The 19,692-nt window shown below is 54.6% G+C and overlaps 1 protein-coding gene across 3 annotated transcripts in view; it reads right to left on the bottom strand.

Moving 5' to 3' along the window:
* ERG (ETS transcription factor ERG) overlaps window positions 1–19,692 on the bottom strand; it is a 197,272-nt gene that overhangs the window by 116,597 nt on the left and 60,983 nt on the right. The gene's annotated exons all lie outside the window — the stretch shown is intronic.

Genomic DNA, 19,692 nt, shown 5'->3' on the forward strand with positions numbered 1-19,692 from the left:
CAATGAAACGAGATTCCCGGGCCCCGCGAGGTGGCCTCCCACGCCTGGTGACATCACCCGGCATGTGGCGACACACTTTTTCCACTTTTTCCCCCCCAAAAAAATCGGAATCTGGCTGAAGGCTAAAATCATCACTTAAAACCAAGATCGGCCCTTCCTTGCCACTTTGAAGAGGGGTCCCTGTGAATGCCCGCCCGGCCCCTCGGGCTCCGGGGGCAGAGTCCTCCGCGCTGTCCTCCCTCGCGGGCCAGGAACTTTCTTTCTTTTCTTTTTCTTTTTTTTCTTTTTTTTTTTTTTTAATATATTTTATTGATTTTTTACAGAGAGGGAGAGAGAGGGATAGAGAGTTAGAAACATCGATGAGAAAGAATCTGCCTCCTGCACACCCCCAATTGGGGATGTGCCCGCAACCAAGGTTACATGCCCTTGACCGGAATCGAACCCGGGACCCTTTAGTCCGCAGGCCGACGCTCTATCCACTGAGCCACACCGGTTTTGGCTGGCCAGGACCTCTCAAACACCCTCCCCGAGTGAGGAGGCACGGGTCCTGATCACTCTCTTACCCAGGCGTGGCTCTCTGAAGCCCTCTGCTCTTTCAGAAGTAGCACAGGGGCAAACACAGCTCAAGAGATTAAAAATCATGTTCTTGTGGCTTTTGTTGTAAAAGCTGCAAATTTGAATCCAATTAGGAAGGTCCTGGCATGCGGACAGAAGGAGAATAAACAAAGCTGGGGGTGGGGTGCGGGGCATTCTGGAGCGTTCAGCCCCGGCGGGGCGTGTGGTTCCAATTAGGGCCGTGTCCCCGTGAGCGCCGGGAGGCCGCGTCCCGCAGAGCCGAGCGATCGGCACGGACGAGCGGAGCCCGGCCCGAAGTCACAAACAGCAGGTCTGATGTCTTCCATCCACACAAAGCAGCTGCCACACCGGTCAGCTCGCTTACAAGAAAATCCTGCAAAGCAGAGAGAGCAGTGTCTGATCTCCCTCTGCCTCTGGACACAGAGCCACGCTGTGTCCGTGTGAGAGCCAACGGTTTGCATTTTCTTTTTTTTAATACATTTTATTGATTTTTTTACAGAGAGGAAGAGAGAGGGATAGAGAGCTAGAAACAATGATGAGAGAGAATCATTGATCAGCTGCCTCTTGCACAACCCCTACCAGGGATGTGCCCGCAACCAAGGTACATGCCCTTGACCGGAATCAAACCTGGGACCTTTCAGTCCGTAGGCCGACGCTCTAGCCACTGAGCCACACCTGTTTTGGCAATAGTTCGCATTTTCTAAGTTGCTTCGGGAACGATAGTGGGTCGCCAAGAGAACAGGAAGAGAGAGGAAGGAAGCTCGGTCCTTGTTCACCGAGGAGCTGCTAGGAACAGCGCTGCCATGACCCTGCCTTCCAGCTCGCACCTTCGGCCCCTCCCACCACCCAGTACGTGGGGTCTGACCGTCCCTGTGGACAGAAGGGCTTGTCACTGACATCTCACCAGCGACTCCCCAGTGACGGACGCAGAAGAAATAAAAGAAGTGGAGTAATGCCAGCGCACCAAGCCCCCCAGGGAGCCCTGCGCTCTGCTCCAGCGTCCCTCTCGCTTCGGAGACTGTCTGGTACAAATTAATCACTCCCTGAGCTGCGGTTCCTCGGGCGCTATCTCCTTTTCATCTCCGTGTTCCCTGAACCTGGAAGTCAGCAAGATGCTTGTTGAACTAAGATGAAGCGCTTTGAGATTTTAGATTACTAAACTAAAGAACACACGCACAGCCCTGGCCGGCACGGCTCGGTGGCTGAGCGTCCACCTGTGAACCAGGAGGTCACGATTCGATTCCCGGTCAGGGCACGTGGCCGGGTTGCAGGCTCCATCCTCAGTGTGGGGTGTGCAGGAGGCAACCGATCCATGATTCTCTCTCGTCACTGATGTTTTCTTTTATCTCTTTCTCCCTCTCCCTTCCTCTCTGAAATCAATATAATACTTTAAAAAAAATACTTTAAAAAAAAAAAAGGAGAGAGAGAGAACACACAAAAAAGTCCTCTTTTTGAACAAGAGTTGTCAGAACCCAGGACTAATGACTGCCCAAGTGAGGTCTCAGAATCCAAACAAGATCGTCAGGAATCTTGATTCAGTCGTTTAAACTCTAGTCCTCACGTGGCCCAGGCAATGGACAGTCTGGCCGGCCAGTCAACGTCCAGGAATTCTGAGCCTACGATTCCCAATGAGTGTCTGCCGTCAATAGGTCAGCCGTGTTCTTATGCAAACACCAAGACGTCGACCCTCTTAAAAACACACCTCTTCCTGCGTTCCCCTCTTTGCGCAAATGCAAAGGAGCCCCCAGAAACGATCCCAGACTTTCCCGTGGTTCTTCCGAAGGCGAGGCCCCACCCTTGAACCCTCTCCCGTGGCTCTTCTCCGGGGAAGGTTCCGGAGATGCGTGCCGGCGGAACACCCCGCCTCAGAGCCGTGCTGTCCTCTGCAGCGGCATTCCGTTTGGTGGATGCACTTGGCCTGACAGCGGCACTGAGAGGCCTGTTTCTCAGGGGAGCGGGGCAGCCTGTGGGGGGACTAGTCTTCAGAAACCTGCCGAGTTATTGCCTCTCTCTTGCCCGGGGACCATCATGTGTTTCTCATTGGCGTGCGCTGCGCTGCGATCGCTCATTAAAACCAACAGGCCCTGCGTGAGCCTCATGCGCAGCCACAGAGGGCGTGAGCCACTGAGGCGTTTCAGAGCCTCGTAACTCACCGCGAGCCGCTCACACCAGCTGCCCCGCGGATACTGGCCGCGAGGGTGAAGGCAGAGGGCCGGGCCCTTAAACCGCCTGCCTCCGGGAGTGTGTGCTTCTCTCAAGCAGGAGGCCGGGCAGTCTGGGGAGAAAACAGAGACCTTTTCTTCCTGCACGGCACACCCTGACACACACACACATCACACACACACCACACACACCACACACCACACACCACACACACACCACACACACACCACACACACACCACACACATACCACACACCACACACACACACACACACACACCACACAAACCACACACACACCACACACACACCACACACACCACACACATACCACACATACCACACACACACCACACACACACCAAACACACACCACACACATACCACACACACACCACACACACACCACACACACACCACACACACACACACACACACACCACACACACACACCACACACACACACCACATACACACACATACCATACACACGCCATACACACACGCCACACACACACACCACATACACACACATACCATACACACACACCACACACCACACCGCACACACACCACATACACACACATACCATACACACACATACCACATACCACACACGCGCACACACCACATACACACACATACCATACACATACCATACACATACCATACACACACCACACCACGCACACACACACCACATACACACACACACCATACACACACCACACACACACACCACACACACCACATACGCACACATACCATACACACACATCACTCATACACACCACACACAGTACATACACATACACCATATACACACACCACACACACACACACCACACACACCACATACACACACCACACACACACGCACACCACATACACACACATACCATACACACACACACACACACACACACACACCCCAAGCACTTCCCTTCTGCTTGTGCTGCAACAGAGTCCTAGCACATCATGTGCTCATCGGCCTTGCTAAGGGGTCTCTCCTCTGCTGGACAGCTCCTTCCCTCCAGCGCTTCTCAAGGCAGACAGCCCCGCAGGGTCCCTTCTGATCGCCACCCTCTGCCCACCATCTCCCCGCAGGGTCCCTTCTGATCGCCACCCTCTGCCCACCATCTCCCCGCAGGGTCCCTTCTGATCACCACCCTCTGCCCACCATCTCCCCGCAGGGTCCCTTCTGATCGCCACCCTCTGCCCACCATCTCCCCGCAGGGTCCCTTCTGATCGCCACCCTCTGCCCACCATCTCCCCGCAGGGTCCCTTCTGATCGCCACCCTCTGCCCACCATCTCCGGCTACCTCGCCTGCTAACCCTAGCCTCTGCATGGCTGTCAGTCACTGCTGACGGAAGACCTATTTGTCATTTTTTTAAAAACAATTTCTACTACCTTTCTTCTTCTCCTCCTCCTCCTCCATCTTTTGTTTGTTTTGTTTGATAGTCCTCATTTTTCCATTGATTTAGAGAGTGGAAGGGAAAGTGAGAGACAGAGAAAGAGAGACACATCGATTGGTTGCCTCCTGCACACGCCCAACCAGGGCCAGGGATTGAGCCTGCAACCGAGGTACATGTCCTTCGGTCCAAGGGCCGACACTCTCCACTGAGCCACGCTGGCTAGGGCCCTACTACTTTTCTTTAAGGTTTGGGAGAGGAGGTGTGTTTGGGCGTCTCATCCAAGTTGCTATTGCCAGAACAACACTGATTCAAAGAGTTCTTCAACTTCGAAATAGAGTCTGTTTCAGAGAACGATTTCTTAAAAGTCACCGCCGGAGTGAAGACAAGCAGGCGGCTCTCCACGGCTTCACTCGCTGACCTTAAAGAGGCTTCGTACCTCGCAGCCATGAGGACGGCCACCCAAAGGCAGAAAACAGCATGTGTCGGCGAGGGTGTGAAGACATGGGAGCCCCGTGCACTGTTGGGGGGAAAATAAAATGGCGCAACTGCTGCAGAAAACAGGTCCTTAAACATAGAATTAATCTGTAATCCCACAGGTCCACCTCTGGGGCTGGAGGGGCTCTTGGTGTGGCTCTTGTCCCAGCTGCACTGTGACGGGCGCCCGCCAGGACAGCGGCTGCAGTCTCCAGGGTCACCGTCTGGTCTCTCACAGCAGACAGAGCCCCCTGCCCAGGGGCACAGCCCTTCCCCCGGGGCCGGAGCCCGAAGCGGGGGCTCCTTCCTGCTGGGCCAGGATGGGCCTCCCTCTGCGCCTGCATCTCCGCTCCCTGAGCATGCGCTGGGCCCACAGAGCACAGCCCGCAGCAACACCGGTCACTTCCAGATCTGCACGGTCCCCACGGCAGCCACGGCCGCATGTGGCCGAGGACTGCGTGGCAGGTGGCTGGTTCGAACTGAGAGACGCCGTGAGGGGAAAGGCACTGACTGCGAAGGCTGAGCCCGACATGGAGAGAGAAACACCGCTCCCCGATCGCTTTCATACCCACCGGCCCTGGAAAGGCTCTTGGGATAGAATGGACGTCACAGGCAGGAGCTTTTTAGAGAAAGTGTTCACAGGAGAGATGTGATTCATGGCCCCGCCCTTCTCTCCCTCGTCCTTCTGTAAAGGTGCCTACCAGAAAAAGTGAAACTGCTGATGCGGCTGACGTCCCATTTCCATTGGGCAGCGCCGCTTCCGGAAATAACCGCCGGGTTATTTTAAGCAGGGAGAGAGCAGAGAGAAATCGATGAGTGAGGCGAGCAGGTGAGGAGTGGAGACGTTTAGGAATCATTATAGGCTTTCTGGCGGGCACCCTCAGAGCAGCTCCGGCCCATGGCGGCTGCAGGCTGCTGCCTCCCCTCCCCTCCCTCCCCCTGAGGCCGCTCTTTGCCCCGGGCTCAGCAAGGGGCTCCCCAGACCCAGGGCACCTGGGAATGCCAGCACCTGCTCCCATCCCAAGGAGCTGGGGGTGGGGAGGAGGAAGGGGAGGTCCTCAGAGCAGCCTCTCCGGGTCTCTTTCGACTCCAGGTCCCGTGCACAAGTCACACCTCAAGCCCCTGGGGTCAGACATCCCACAAATTACCCATCTTCCGACAGCCATCTTCTAACCGAGGGCACATTCACGTGACAAAGCCGTTCTAAAGGGGGCCATTCAGGGCACGTACACATTCACCCCAGTGCGACCACACCTCAGTCTAGCTCTGGAACCTTCTCGTCACCCCCAAAAGGATGCCTGTACCCTTTCCAGGGGTGGGGAACGTCTGGCCTGCGGGCCGTAGAAGGCCCTCGAAATCATCTGGTCTGGCCCTGCCAAGGCTGTAGGGGTGCGTTAATTAAAGGCTGATTTTTAAGGAGATTGACTGTGTGTGGCCCTCAGATGACGTTATAAATACCCCAATGGCCTTGGCAGAAACAAAGTCCCCCACCCCAGGAAGCGGTCAGTCCCCATCTCCCTCCCTGCAGCCCTGTGTTTCCTGCTTACGTGCTGCCCTTAGCTGGAAGGCATCCTATATAATAAAAGCCGAATACCTTATGCTAAGTGTCCAGTCGTCAGGTTGGCCACTCAACCAATCAAAGTGTAATATGCTAATGATATGCTAAGGCAGCTCAACTGCTTGCTATGACAGGCACTTACCACCAGGGGGCAGATGGTTGACCTGTTGACCAATCACTAGGATGTGCACTGACCCCCAGGGGGTAGACTCTGACTAGTAGGTTAGCTTAGGGCTGGGGTCCCGCCAATCAGGACTGAGCAAGACAGGCCAGACACGTCCTGGAGCCCTCCTGTGGTCCCTCCTGCTGTCCAACCTCCCACATTCCTTCCCAGCCCCAATTGTGCACTGGTGGGGTCCCTCAGCCTGGCCTGCACCCTCTCGCAATCCAGGCTGGGAGACCCCTTCCCTGAGTGCATGAATGTCATGCCCTGGGCCTCTAGTATTTAAATAAAATCATAAGTAAAAAACTCTAAGCCCAAGGGGAGTGGATTACTTAATCCCTCTCACTCTCCTGACACGGACGGTCTCTCCCAGAATGCAGTGGGAGACACTGAGGACACACACTGCCCTCCACTGCCATGGAATGAAACAGCCTCCTCTGAGCGAGGCCCACTCAGGGCTCAGGTCCACGGTCATCACTGAGGCTCAGCTGCCCTGAGACATGGCCACACCTGTAGACCCGCCTCCTGCAGCCTCCCCTCATCCCTGTCATCTCCATCCGACCCTTCCCAGGAGCCCAGGAGACGGCGCCTCCAGTGGAGGATGGCCCCGTCTGCCTCCATCAACCATCAGCCACGGGGCAGCTGCTGACCGGCCTCCAAGCTGTAAGGGCGAAGCATTTGGCGGTGATGTGGTAGGTGACTCAATGGTGAGGACGAAGGAGGTAGCTGAGGAGGGGCAGCCAGGAGGCCACCAGTGGCCCGGTCACCCAGCACAGCGGGATTCACATTGACATATCGGCTCCAGGCTCTGGGCCCGCACCCGTCCCAGCTCTGCCTCCCTCCCTGCCTCCCTCCCTCTCTCCCTCCCTCCCTCCGGCACCTCCAGCTGCAAAAGGAGGGTAGATGGCGGCTCTGTGCACGTCCAGTCTCACTGCCTGGACGCCCAGCGCACGGAAAGCTCACCGAAGGCCTGTCTCGCCTTTGCAGGCGGCTCCCAAGCCTCGGAGCCCAGCTGGGTAAAAGATGCCGTCCGATTGTACAATAAATCCTCTGGCTCCTTTATTGCCTGCGAGCACTCTGATGCTGGCTTTTACACGCCCATGTGTTTCTGCTTACGGCGCTTCGTTCAAATCTAATTTGAAGAGAAGCCCGGATTACCCAGCCACATGGCGGGAGTGAGAGCCCCACAACCATTGAGGCGATCCCAGGAAACTCAGAGCGTGGAGGTGGATTGCATAGCCTGGTCCCCCGGCCCACCTCCCATCCTTACCCTGTGCTCCGGGCGCTCCCCGCGGTGGCGGGAAGGCCGGTGCACACCGACCCCCAGAGCCACCGCTGTCCGGTCACTCGGGCCTGAGATGCTCCGCCCGCTGCTAGCATGGTCTGGGAAAGCAGTCATGGCGTGCATCGTAAGGCAATAGTCGGGCTTAAATAGAATCTTCAGCAATTTGTAATTTACTCTGTGAATCACTGAGATGCAAACACCATCCAACTTATCCCCTAAGAAGTTTTACTTCAAACCGATTTAAAATCTGCCTTGAGTCAAATATATCATTTGTGGCCCACTTAACAGCAAAACGAGAGCAACTCCAAGTCGAATTCACATCATGCTTCTTAAAAACAGGCGCCCACCATAGAAACGGCTTCCAAGCGAGATCACTGTGCACCCCCATTCTCTCTCTTCATGTCTCAACCCATCAAGATGGCCTGTGATGTTTCTACAGAAATTACTCAACTTACTGATTTTTCTTATAGGTACTAGAGGCCCAGGCCACGACATTGGTACACTGGGAATTTGGGGGGGGGGGGGGGGGGCGCGGTCCCTCAGCCTGGCTGGCACCCATTCACAGACCAGGACGCCTCGGGGGATGTCTGCCGAGGGGTCCTTAGCACTGCCTCCGAGGCAGGAGAGGCTCCCGCCACTGCTGCTCTGCTCACCAGCCATGAGCCCAGCTTCTGTGGGAGCGGACTGACCACCAGGGGGCAGTTCCTGTATTGAACGTCTGCCCCCTGGTGGTCAGTGCCTGTCATAGCGACCGGTCATTCTGCTGTTCAGTCGATTTGCATGTTAGCCTTTTATTATATAGGAGGATTCTCCATGGGCTGTTTGTGAACTCTACCGGTGGGTCGGCTGCGATTTTCCAAAGGCTAGAAGATGTTTACGGGACACATGACATCATCACCGTGACGGGCTTCACTGTTTATACCGATTGGGTTTCGAGGGTCTTCAAAACACGCCCTTAAAACCTTATTCTGTCGCTTAATGTGTTCCTGCTGTTTCTGGAGTAACCCACGTCTAAAAATAGAGAGGTGGTTTTGTGAGCAGCAGACGAACTACTTCTCTGGTCCGTCTGATGCATGACTAGCACGCGTTCGTCAAAGGCAGTGGTCGGCAAACTGTGGCCCGTGAGCCACATGCGGCTCTTTGCCCCCTCGAGTGTGGCTCTTCCACAAAACACCATGTGCGGGCGCCCATGTACAGTGCGATTGGAACTTCGTGGCCCATGTGCAGAAGTCGGTTTTCTGCTCTCAAAAGAAATGTCAATCATCGTCCTGTTGGTATTTGGCTCCGTAGACTAATGAGTTTGCCGACCACTGGTCTAAGGCTGTCCGATCTGCGCCAGGAGTACCGAGGGAGTGAGCAAACAGCAAGTGAAGGGACACCGGGAGAAGTCAAGGTATCTTACAAACAAGGAAAACCGTCCACAGGAGTAGAAGGTGTGTCCTATTTCAGCAAACTGGCTGTTACCAGCTTAAAACTGTTAAAAGTTTCTTTTTAATGTGTTTTTGCCGCCTGAGATTCTTCAGATAAAATCCTCACATAGACCCCACCTACCAGGTGGCCAGAGTTTCTACCTGAACTTCCCGTAGTGGAAATCCCGTCCTTCACACCTAGTGCCTGCCCTGGCCGGGGGCTCAGTGTGGAGCGTTGTCCCAGACACCGAAAGGCTTCCGGTTCTGTTCCCTGTCAGGGCGCCGACTGGAGGCAACCAATCCGTGTTTCTCTTCCCCTTCCACCCCCTACCCCCCATCTCTCTTCCTAAAATCAACTAAAAACAAAACAAACCCTAGCCAGTTCCACAGGTGGATGGTCAACTGGAGAGCAGTGGCCCCTCACAGGAGCTGAAATCCCCTCTCTGTGGGTTCCCACTAACTAGGTCTTGTCCTTGTCTGCGTTTACATAGAGCAGATGTAATTTGCCTTAAACACTATCATGTCTAAGCTGTTTATCATGCTCCCCAAAGCCTCTAATCTCCAGACCAGACATCCCTCCAAATGTCCCTCCATTTCAGCTCTTTACCCTCCCCCACCCCAGTCATATCCCTTTGGTCACCTTCTACCCCCTAACATCCCACCGACACATCACCTGCGCCTACAGAGGTGAAGGGAAAAGAAGAGAGATTACAATGAAGTATCAGTGGAGATTATTTCTAGATAGAATTACAGACCCTTTCCTGTCCACCACAGAGCCATGCACAGTACGCAGTAAGGACTGTCCTGTGCTTCCTTCAGTCCCACTGAGAAGAAGAATGGCGTCTATTCCAAGTACTATTCCCAGTGCCCAGTGGAATGAATCCGCGATGGCTGATTTCCTGTATGTGGGTGGTCTGGGGACGGGTTCTCGGCCCAGCTGACAACCATTAGGAACAATATTCCTCTCTCAGGCCCGGGAGGTGATGTGCCCGTCTGCAGGCATCCTGCTGCCTGTGGAATTGCTTCTTGTAATTTCCTCTGAGCTCCTCGGGTGCTGGAGGAAGGCGTGAGTCACAGGGAATTCCCATCGCGACCGGCCCAGTCCGCCCCGGACAGCTTCTGAGTCAGCTCACAGGGTGACAGGAAAGACATGATTTTCGGCCACCTCTGGACCTCAAACGTCCTGATTTCGCATTGTTACCCAGCTCCCCACCTGTGCGGCTATGGGTTTTTTCTTGGGAAAATATTTGGAGTCAGGTTAGTGACGGGAGAGGATGCACATGGCGTGGCCCAAGATATGCGTGGCTGGCAACCAATCCATGTTTCACTGTGTATGATATTCATAACCATCCATCAGCTCACTAGAACGAAGAGGCTGGTAAGTATAACCCCATAAGACAGAAGGGAACTTGCCTCCAAGTGGGAAAGATGCCATATTAGGCACCTGGAAGAGAGTCCCTACAGTAAACAGAAGAAAAACAAAGGCGAGATCTTCACCATTACCCCCCTAGCAATATGCACCTTTGTGATCTGCTGTCAAGAACGTAACACACACACACAGTAATGCACACATTCTTAGAACAAACGCCAGTCTCCTACTCAGCTTAAGCCTTCTTGCCTCCTGGTTCTGACCTGCGCCAGCCAAGGAACCTCAGTGCAGGAGAAGGGTGTGGTCTACCCCCTCCCCACCTCACCTGCTCATGCCTCCTCCTGTCCTCCCTGCCTCCCCTGGACCCTTGAAATCAGTGAAGGGCTGAGGTCACCAGGCCAGCTGTGGGGCATCCCTAAGCTGTCCTCCTACCCTGGAGTCTGGTACCTCTTTTATTTTAAAATTTTATTTTCTCAGGGAGGGAGGAAGAGGGAGGGAGAAATAGAAGCATCAATGATGAGAGAGAACCACTGATTGGCTGCCTCATACACACCCCACACTGGGAATGGAGCCCACAACCTCGGCACATGTCCTGCCTGTCGCACCGGCCAGGCTGGTGCTTCTTTTGGGAATGAGGGCTTCGGCCAACGGTCTTTAACCACAACTCTGGAGCTTAACACCCTCCCACAGTTCAGAGAAAAAATGGAGAACATGGTGCAATGAAATCTAAGAAGCCAGGTGCCAACTCCGAATAACAAAACAGTTCCAAGTCATACAGAACGTTAAAAAGTTCTGTTCACTTGTTGATGCACAAGGAACCTCGCTGCCCGCGTCCCCGATCTCTGCTCATTCTGTGTGTTTAGGAGCAAAGAAGGGAGGTGAGCGCGCAGGGGTGGGGCACCCATCGTCCTAGCCCAGGAAGACGGTGCCAGGGTGTTGGGTGGCCCCCACGGACATGCTTAGAGCATGCTGAGAGTCTCCTGAGGGTGCAGGGAGTTTGTCCCGAGGCACGTCCCCCCCGGGGGTTAGGATGTAGTCTGCATGGTCAGGGCCTTTACACCTAAATTATCACTCTGTTCTCTTTGGTTAAAGTCCCAGCTCTTCTAAGTTGTTAAACATTGGACCATGTTTCAGACACATTAGCTTTTTCTACAGCTTCTCTGTCTTTGGTCACTGATGCTCACAGATCCCTACACCCCAGTGTGGCCTGGAAGCCTGGGGCGCCTCCTTCCAGCCCTGACACAGTCTTCCTGACCCCCTCTAGCTTCAGCCTGGAGGAGGCCCCGTCGGAGTGAAACCCAGTGGAGACTAGAAAACTTCATGGAGCGTATGTCCTAACCCCCTGGGGGAACATGGTTTTATGGTTAGGATGTAACCATAAAACTTGTGCATGGACCCGAGACACCTCCGGCTGCTCAGCTCTGGCTCTGCCTCACCCCGACACCCAGCCATACTGAACACGGGGGCGTGGAGAGAGCTCGGCCCCTCTCCCAGCTCTGGACCCTCCACGCCAATCCCTGCTCCAGGGGTCCCGGTGGGTTGGTCAAACTGTCTCCCCTCAGTCCTGCTCCCCCTCATTTTACATCGTCCACAGGAACCCCCTACACTCCCTCCAATAAACCTCGTGTATTCCTAATTCCCTCAGCACCTGCTTCCCAGACCAATATTAGTGCCGAGTTTTGTCCCCACCCTGACGGGAAGACCAGCCCTGGAAAATACAACGTCCTATCACTCCGATGAGCCACAGTGCGACTGGGCCACTTCTAAGGCAACCAGCCAGCACCCTAGCGCTCAGTCTTCAGGGAGTGCTCCGATGGCGAAAACACTGCTCCCGTCACAGTGACAAACAATGGCAGGGAACATACTATTCCACGTTTTCAGGTAAAGCTAAAAGCATATGTGATGCCGAAAGAACAGCAGACCCTGGCAAACCCACGGTTGATTTATGCCGTGAATTAGCATCAATCCTGAGGTTTTCTAAGACATCTATTTTTAGTTCTGGAAAATGCATTTTAAAAGAAAAAGGAACTCTGAAGGCATAGTGCTGAGTGCCATAAATCAGACAGAGGAAGACAACTAGTGTATAATCTCACTTAAACGTGGAGCCTAAGAACCACACTGGCAGGAACAGAGTGGACGGGGTGGGCTGGGGCGGGGCACGGGGAGAGTCCGCTCGGGGGCACACACTTCCCGGGATGAGAGCAGTGAGTGGTGGGCTGGCTGGGCAGCGGGGACGGAAGGACGAGGGGGCGCGGGCAGGGTCCCACGTAAGGCCGTCAGGGGAGGCTGTCCTGCAGTGAATGATGCTGTACACTAGGGGTGTCAAACTCAATCAGAGAAGGGACCAAAATCTAAAATCCAGCCTAAATCGCGGGCCGAATGGTTTACTGAACAGTCATAAACTGACAATGTCATAAACTGACAGCGGAGTGCAGTGATGACAGCGTGGTGCGGGCCACATTGCAAGGCCTGGCGGGCTGGATTTGGCCCGCGGGCCTTGTGTTTGACACATGTGCTGTACACGGAGGTGCAAGTTGCTAAAAGAGCACATTTTCCATGTTTTCACCACAGAAAATAAACGGGTAAGGTGAGGCGATGGAGATGTTCACTAACCCAATGGCGGCCATCACTTCCCCAGACATCCGTGTATCAGATCATGTAACCGCACACCTCCATGGTATGGAATACCAATCTCATCTCAGCAAACCTCGGGGAAAACAACAACAAAAAAACCTTTGTGTCCTTGTTTCTAAATCACAGCCACCTTTGTGCACCAGGCAAGTCTGAGGTCAACAAGATGTGTTTGTTTTCATCTCCGTTTTTAGGAATCAAGTCACCGGCCTCTTTAATCCTTTGGATTGGCTCTATGTGGATTTTCCATTCCTCAAGGCTCAGGCATAAGAACAGAAGTGAGTGGCTCACATTAGTCAGAAAATAAAATAGTCTCTTTGGGTCTGTGCTACTTCCTGCTGTCTTTGTTCATGGCTAAGGTCTACTGGCGACCCTAACCCAGCCCTAAACCCTCAACCCAAACCCCAATCTCAATGCTTCCCCCAGGACCCCTCCCCCGACAGCCCAGCAGAAAGCGGCCGCCCCTCCGGTCCCAGCTGTCGGTTCTCCAATGTGCCATGAGGCCGGTCAGCTTACACACCCTTCCCTCCACACAATCAATGAAAAGTGAGTATTTGACTTGGGGGCTTTTTCAAACAACACACGTCATGAAAACACTTGACTTGTTTTTCGCTTTTACGTGAAGCACAGACGTTGGCGTGGTGACGCTCACTCTTCACTACAAAGGTTTTCGGCATCGCCCCTTTCAAACGTGGCCTTTAAAACAAAGGACCGAGAGTCGCATGGCTAGAGTTACATGTTCTGTCAGCCCCACGCCCAGCTGGCTCCCCAGCGCCATATCGTAAAAGTTTATGGGACTAATTTGGAGGCCCGTATAAACGGGTGTTATTGTTTATTTTTGGATATTGATAATAGCGGCATATTAGCAGTAAACGTGCAATGCAAACGAACAGAGCTTTCCAGAAAATTCCACCCAGAGCCGTGCAAACATTAAGAGCCGTGCTTCGGTGAGATGTGTTTACTTTTTCCAAAGTGCATGCTCCAAAGTAACGTGGGCTCTCAATTAAGCAAAACACACCCCGGGGTTTTAATGTAACCCTGGAATTTGATCTTTAAAATTAAAAAAAAAAAAAAAAAAAAGACTTTCTCTGCTATTTACAGTCCCTGCTCTGGATAACTCCCAACATCTGGCAGCCAGAGTCAGCGCAGCCCAACGCGGGGAGACACATGTGTGAGTGCATGCCCGCGAGCGCGGCTCCTCAGGGTGAGACGGGGATGCTGCCCCTCGTCCCTCCTCCTCAGAAACCCCGAGCGCTGTCTGCTCCGTGCACCCAGAGGAGGAGGGCACATGTCACATGTCACATGGCACATGTCACAACCCGGTAACACACATACACGCATGAAAGCAAGTAACAGGCATCCATTCCACATGGGATGCACCGGGGTCATTTCCATTCTCTCCCGCCCCTCGCCTGCGCCTCTGGTTCATGTTGGCCTTGACCCCCTCCCGCAGTGGGCCGTGGCCCGCAGTCTGGAAGCCGTGGCTTTGCAGCCTGGCTGAGGACTGGCCTCCAGGCCAGCAGCCCGGGGCCCTGGGAGCCCAGCTCTGCAGCCACCCCGCCCCAGGGGGCCGCTGGCCTGCCTGAGAGGAGACTCGCTCTAGGAGGCGGATCTGCGGGGGGAGTGTCCTCCTCTGAGCTGAACTCAGACCACCATGAGCCCCGGAAGGATGGCTGTTCTGGGCTCGGCCGTCCATGCCCCTCACTTCAAGCGGCAGCAGCTTTGTGGCAGGACTCCGGGGCAAACGAGCACTTCTTTCCAGTTTCGTCAACCGCATCCAACGGGGTTTCCATGACCAGCCAGGGCTCGGGCCTGGGCCCCCTGGGCCTGGGTGCGGGGGGGTCTGGGGGCCGGGAGGGCTAGGCTGGCTGCAGGAGGTCTGTGAGCGTGTATGAGAGTGTGTGCACGCTTATTCTGGAGAGAAAGTGCATGAATTCGTCGGGGGGTTTTAAAAGTTCCCTGATTCAAAAAGTCAAGATGAGCTGTCGAGCGATGACAAGACAAGCCTGCACACAGGGCGATGCCAGAGGCCGGGCTGGGAAGGCCGCGGCTGCCCGATCCCCAGTCCACGCCACCGGGAGGGCGAGGCTGTGAACCGGAGATATCCAGGGCTGCCAGGGGCGGGTGGGGGCGGGAGGAAGGCGTGGTTGGACCTCGGAGGATGTTGGGGCAGGGTAACGGCTCTGTGTGAGACATGCACACCGTTACCTGTTAATCTAAACCCACAGAGCACACAGCACAGAGCTGAGCCCTCTGGTAACACGGAGTCCAGGCGATGCTGACGTATCAACATGGGTTCACCGCCTGTGAGCAGATCGACCACCCGGTGTGATGGTGCCCATGGTGGGGCTGTGGTGTGTGCATGGGAGCAGGCATACGGGAGTCAAACTGCTCTAAAAAATAAACCATGTGCATGTATATGTACTTATACCTATACACATACACATACATATACATATATGAGAGGGAAAATAGGGACAGCTATAATACTTCCAACAACAAAGGCAGGTTTTTAAAAAGAGTTAGGTGCGGCTCTGTTGGCTGCTGTCTTCATTTCCAGTGGGCGCATGCCCAGGTTAGGGGTTACTGGCTTGGACCCAGAATGGGGCAGGCAGGAGGCAGCCAATGTTTCACTCTCACATAGATGTTTCTCTCCCTCTCCCCCTCTCCCTCTCCCTTCTCCTCTTTCAAAAAAAAAAAAAAATAACAAATCATTTTTTTTTAATTATTGCTATTTGGCCGAAACCGGTTTGGCTCAGCGGTAGAGCATCGGTCTGCGGACTGAAAGGTCCCAGGTTCAATTCTGGTCAAGGGCATGTACATTGGTTGCGGGCACATCCCCGGTAGGGGGTGTGCAAGAGGCAGCTGGTCAATGTTTCTCTCTCATCTACGTTTCTAGCTCTCTATCTCTCTCCCTTCCTCTCTGTAAAAAAATCAATAAAATATAAATAAATAAAAAGCTCTGTTTCGTGTACTCACTTAAAAAAAAAATTATTGCTATTCGTCATCTAAGCAAGGTCCACAGAGACCCCTCTGGCACTTGTGAAAATGCAGGTCCCTGAGTCCACCCCAAACTTTCCAAAGAAGAGTTGGGGGAGCCCAGGAATCTGCATTTCTGAGCAGAGACGCAGGCTGTTTGAGAGCCACCGCTGGGCCGAAGGCCGGTGGGTGTGTAAGCCAACTGCACACAACTACAGCCTCTCTCCCGGGAAGGGACAGCTCGCCTCTGGCCCAGCCTGCAGCTCCCGGGACAGCTGGCGCCTCCCTGCACACCAGAGTCTCTGAACGTTAAGGAGGGGTCACCAGTGCGGGGGGCGGGCAGCAGGCCGGGGAGCAGGCACTGAGCCTGGGTGCAGGCGCCCGGAGCACAGCCCGAGGCCACGGGGAGCCGCAGGGACAGAGAGGGGAGCCCAGCTCCAGCCTGGCCCCGGCACACCTGCGGCAGGCAGCCCGACATCAGAAGCCCCTCCTGTAGTGTCGTATCAAACGCTTTGATATTTTCAGACAATCCTCTTATTCTGACCATAAAAGCCACACGCACGCGCTGTAGGGCTGTTTGGAGTTTGCTCTCCTCTGCTGAGGGCCACTGCCCTGCAGAGAGAGACACGGGGCAGCGCCCGGCAGCCAGCCCGATCGCAGGCATGCGGGGTGTGTACCCGCTGGACGCCGATCAAAGCCGAGTTATGAAGGAAGAATCAGGCCGCGGATCCAGGGCTACGTCATCCTCACAGCGCACAGACTTTGGGGGGAAGCTCCGGTCTCTGGTCCCCGCTGAGCACATCCTCAAAGGATAAACTTTCTAACTTCCTGCGGAGCAAAGGGACTGTAAATCAGATCTGCAAACGCGTGTGAAACGCCTGCAGCTCAAAGGCCTTCTGTCAGCCAGGTAGGCGCGGGGAGCGGGGGGCAGGGAGCGGGGAGCAGAGAGAGGGGAGCGGGGAGCAGGCCTAGGCCAGGAAGGGCCAGGAGCACGGCCAAGCCCCTAACCCGGATCAGACCAGCGCCCTCCCCGGGTTGGCATCTGCGTAGTGTGCTCTGTGTTCCCGCTCACCCCCGGGACTCTCAGGCCTCCTGGTGACCTTGCACTTCACGCGGGCTGCTTCTTCAAGCCCTTTCAAACCCTTCCTTCTATGAAACGCAAGCAGCGTTTTCGTCTGACACCTTTTACAGCCAGAAACGCTTGCTGTCACTTCCAGAGCGATCGGGGGGGGGGGGGGGGGGGGGGGGAAGAGCTCAGCCGGGCCGTTGACTTCTTGGGAAGTCCAGACCCTGTTGCTGTCAAGTGCTTTCCAGAACTTTCTCTCTTCTTCCTTCTCCCCCTCGACGGCGGTTACCTAAGAGGAGGCTAACGGCGCGCATTAGTAATATCGCCCGCTATTATGCAATTGCTCTAGCGTTCCGTGTTTGTTCTGGCAGAAAGCGCGGCGGTAAATTATGCAGAATACATTGCCCTCATGCAAAAGGTTTCTCTCCCCCCCCCTTTCCTCCCCCAACAGCGGGCGGACAGGCCAGCGAAGGACACTCCGCCTTTGTGGCTGCCCCCACCCCCACTGCCCCCGCCGCACACCTGCACTGTTAGGTCACCGTGTGGGGAACTGAAGTCCTTTTCAGGGGAAATGAGCCGAAGGCAGCGCCGCCCACTGTTTACACTAACGGGCAAGTGGGCCATTCGAGCGCTATTTGTAAGATTCCTCCCGCCAGTACAGGCCGCCGCCTCCACCGGCCAGCGACTTCTCAGCTCAGAGCAGCTCCTGAGAGACTCCCCCCGTCAGGGAGCTCAGTACTTTTATTTCTTTGTTAATCCTCACCCGAGTCTATTTTTTTTTCCCCACTGGTTTTTAGAGAGAGCAGGAGAGAGAGGGAAAAATAGAGAGAAACTTGGTTATGAGAGAAACACATCGATTGCCTCCTGCATGAGCCCTGACCAGGGCCCTGGGCTGGGGAGGTGCCCATGACCGGAATCGAACCCGGGACCCTCTGGTCCACAGGCTGATGCTCTATCCACTGAGCCAAACTGGCTAGGGCCCCAAATCAGAGATTTTTAAGGAAATACAGAAAGGCGGTCTGTTTTCCTAACCTGGTTGTCAAAGACACCAATTCCATAGAACTAAAACAAAACCAGGAATAATTATTTAAATTCCAACCAGACAGAGCCGGAGAGATTCACGAAGAAAACCAACACCTTTACTTCTCTCCGACCAGAGCCATCGTCCGCCGTTAGCCACGCAGCTCTCACCTGCCGGCTCGCCTTCAAAACACACATAAGCAACCCGAGTTGAATTTTATTTTTTAAAAACTCTCAAGGTGATCCTTTTTCAAAATCATCCTCCACTTATTTATGCTAACCCATACGGTGATGGTGCGATGGAGCAGAGCGGAAGGTCAGAGCCGGGCGGTCCCCGAGAACACGTGGTCGGAGGCCATGACGCTCAGATTGGTCCACACCGCCTGGGTCTGTACACACCGCCCTTCTCACCAAGAAGGCTGTCTGCACGCCATGGATTCCCTTCTAAACACCTGCACTGGTTTCTCACCGACCCCACCTGTTCCATCTGGGTGATTAGGAGCAAAAAGCCAATCACAGCGGATTTCGGTTATTGACCCGCCTCCACTGAACGGTGGAAGGTGTTCCTTCCCAGGAGCTCGCATTTGCATCTGGCAGCTTCATGGTCAACAGACTCTTTTAAAAAAAAGCTTTTCTACCTGCTCCCCCTCCCCCCAGTCTGTGAGTAACACGGGTGCTTACCGGGTAAGCTCAGATATTTCGGAAGAAAACTTAACACCCACAAGGGATTTCCCACTTGCACCTTGGCAGGCAGAACTGCCGTGCCCCCATAAAATGTCCCACAGAAATCAGATTGCAGCCTCCCTCTCTACCCCTGCTCAAAACTTAGAATCCTCAGCAATCCGGACCGCCCCCTCTTTCTGAAGTTTCACAAACACCCACAAAACCCAAAGGATGAATTGCCACTCTTATCACTTCCGATTCCATCTCCCAAGAAATCACATGTGTAAGGGTGTACGTTACACAGGGTCCCGGTCCGTCACACTCCCACATATATGTCTTTACCATGTGTGTATGTGATGTTTTGGAAGGCATTGTACATGTTAGTCAAAAAAAAAAAAAGATACATTTTTCAATCTCAGAAGCCTTCCTTTCCATGACAAACCACTTCCCATTTCCAATCCGTGTTTTAGGCAAAGAACATAAATGAGTGAACGTGACCAGGCCCCTCGGGGAGGTGGGGAGCGTGAAGACCGGGCCCCGCGGGGAGGGTGTGGCCCGTGGGGCCCGCTGAGCTGAGCAGCACCGCGGAGACCGCCTCCTGGGGAACAGGCTCCGGCCCCCACTTCCCACAGCAGTTACTCGACCCATCGCCTCATTTCCTCGCCGAGCCTCTCCCTGCGAGGGCATGTGCATATGTGTGAGTGTGTATGCATGTGCGTGTGTGTGCATGTGTGTGTGCGTGTGCGTGTGCGTGTGTGCGTGTGCATGCATGTGGGAGTGGGACTGAGAGGAGTGGGCGGCTTCCTCCCAGGGACCTGCCGCTGCACACGCCTCACTTCCGTCCTCTCTCACCTCCAGGGCCGCGGGGAAACGCCGTCAGTGGGTGAGCATGGGGGCAGGTGTGGCGGGGAGAGCTACTG

This window comes from Pipistrellus hanaki (genome assembly GCF_964339955.1).
Source record: "Pipistrellus hanaki genome assembly, chromosome: 2".
Taxonomy (NCBI): domain Eukaryota; kingdom Metazoa; phylum Chordata; class Mammalia; order Chiroptera; family Vespertilionidae; genus Pipistrellus; species Pipistrellus hanaki.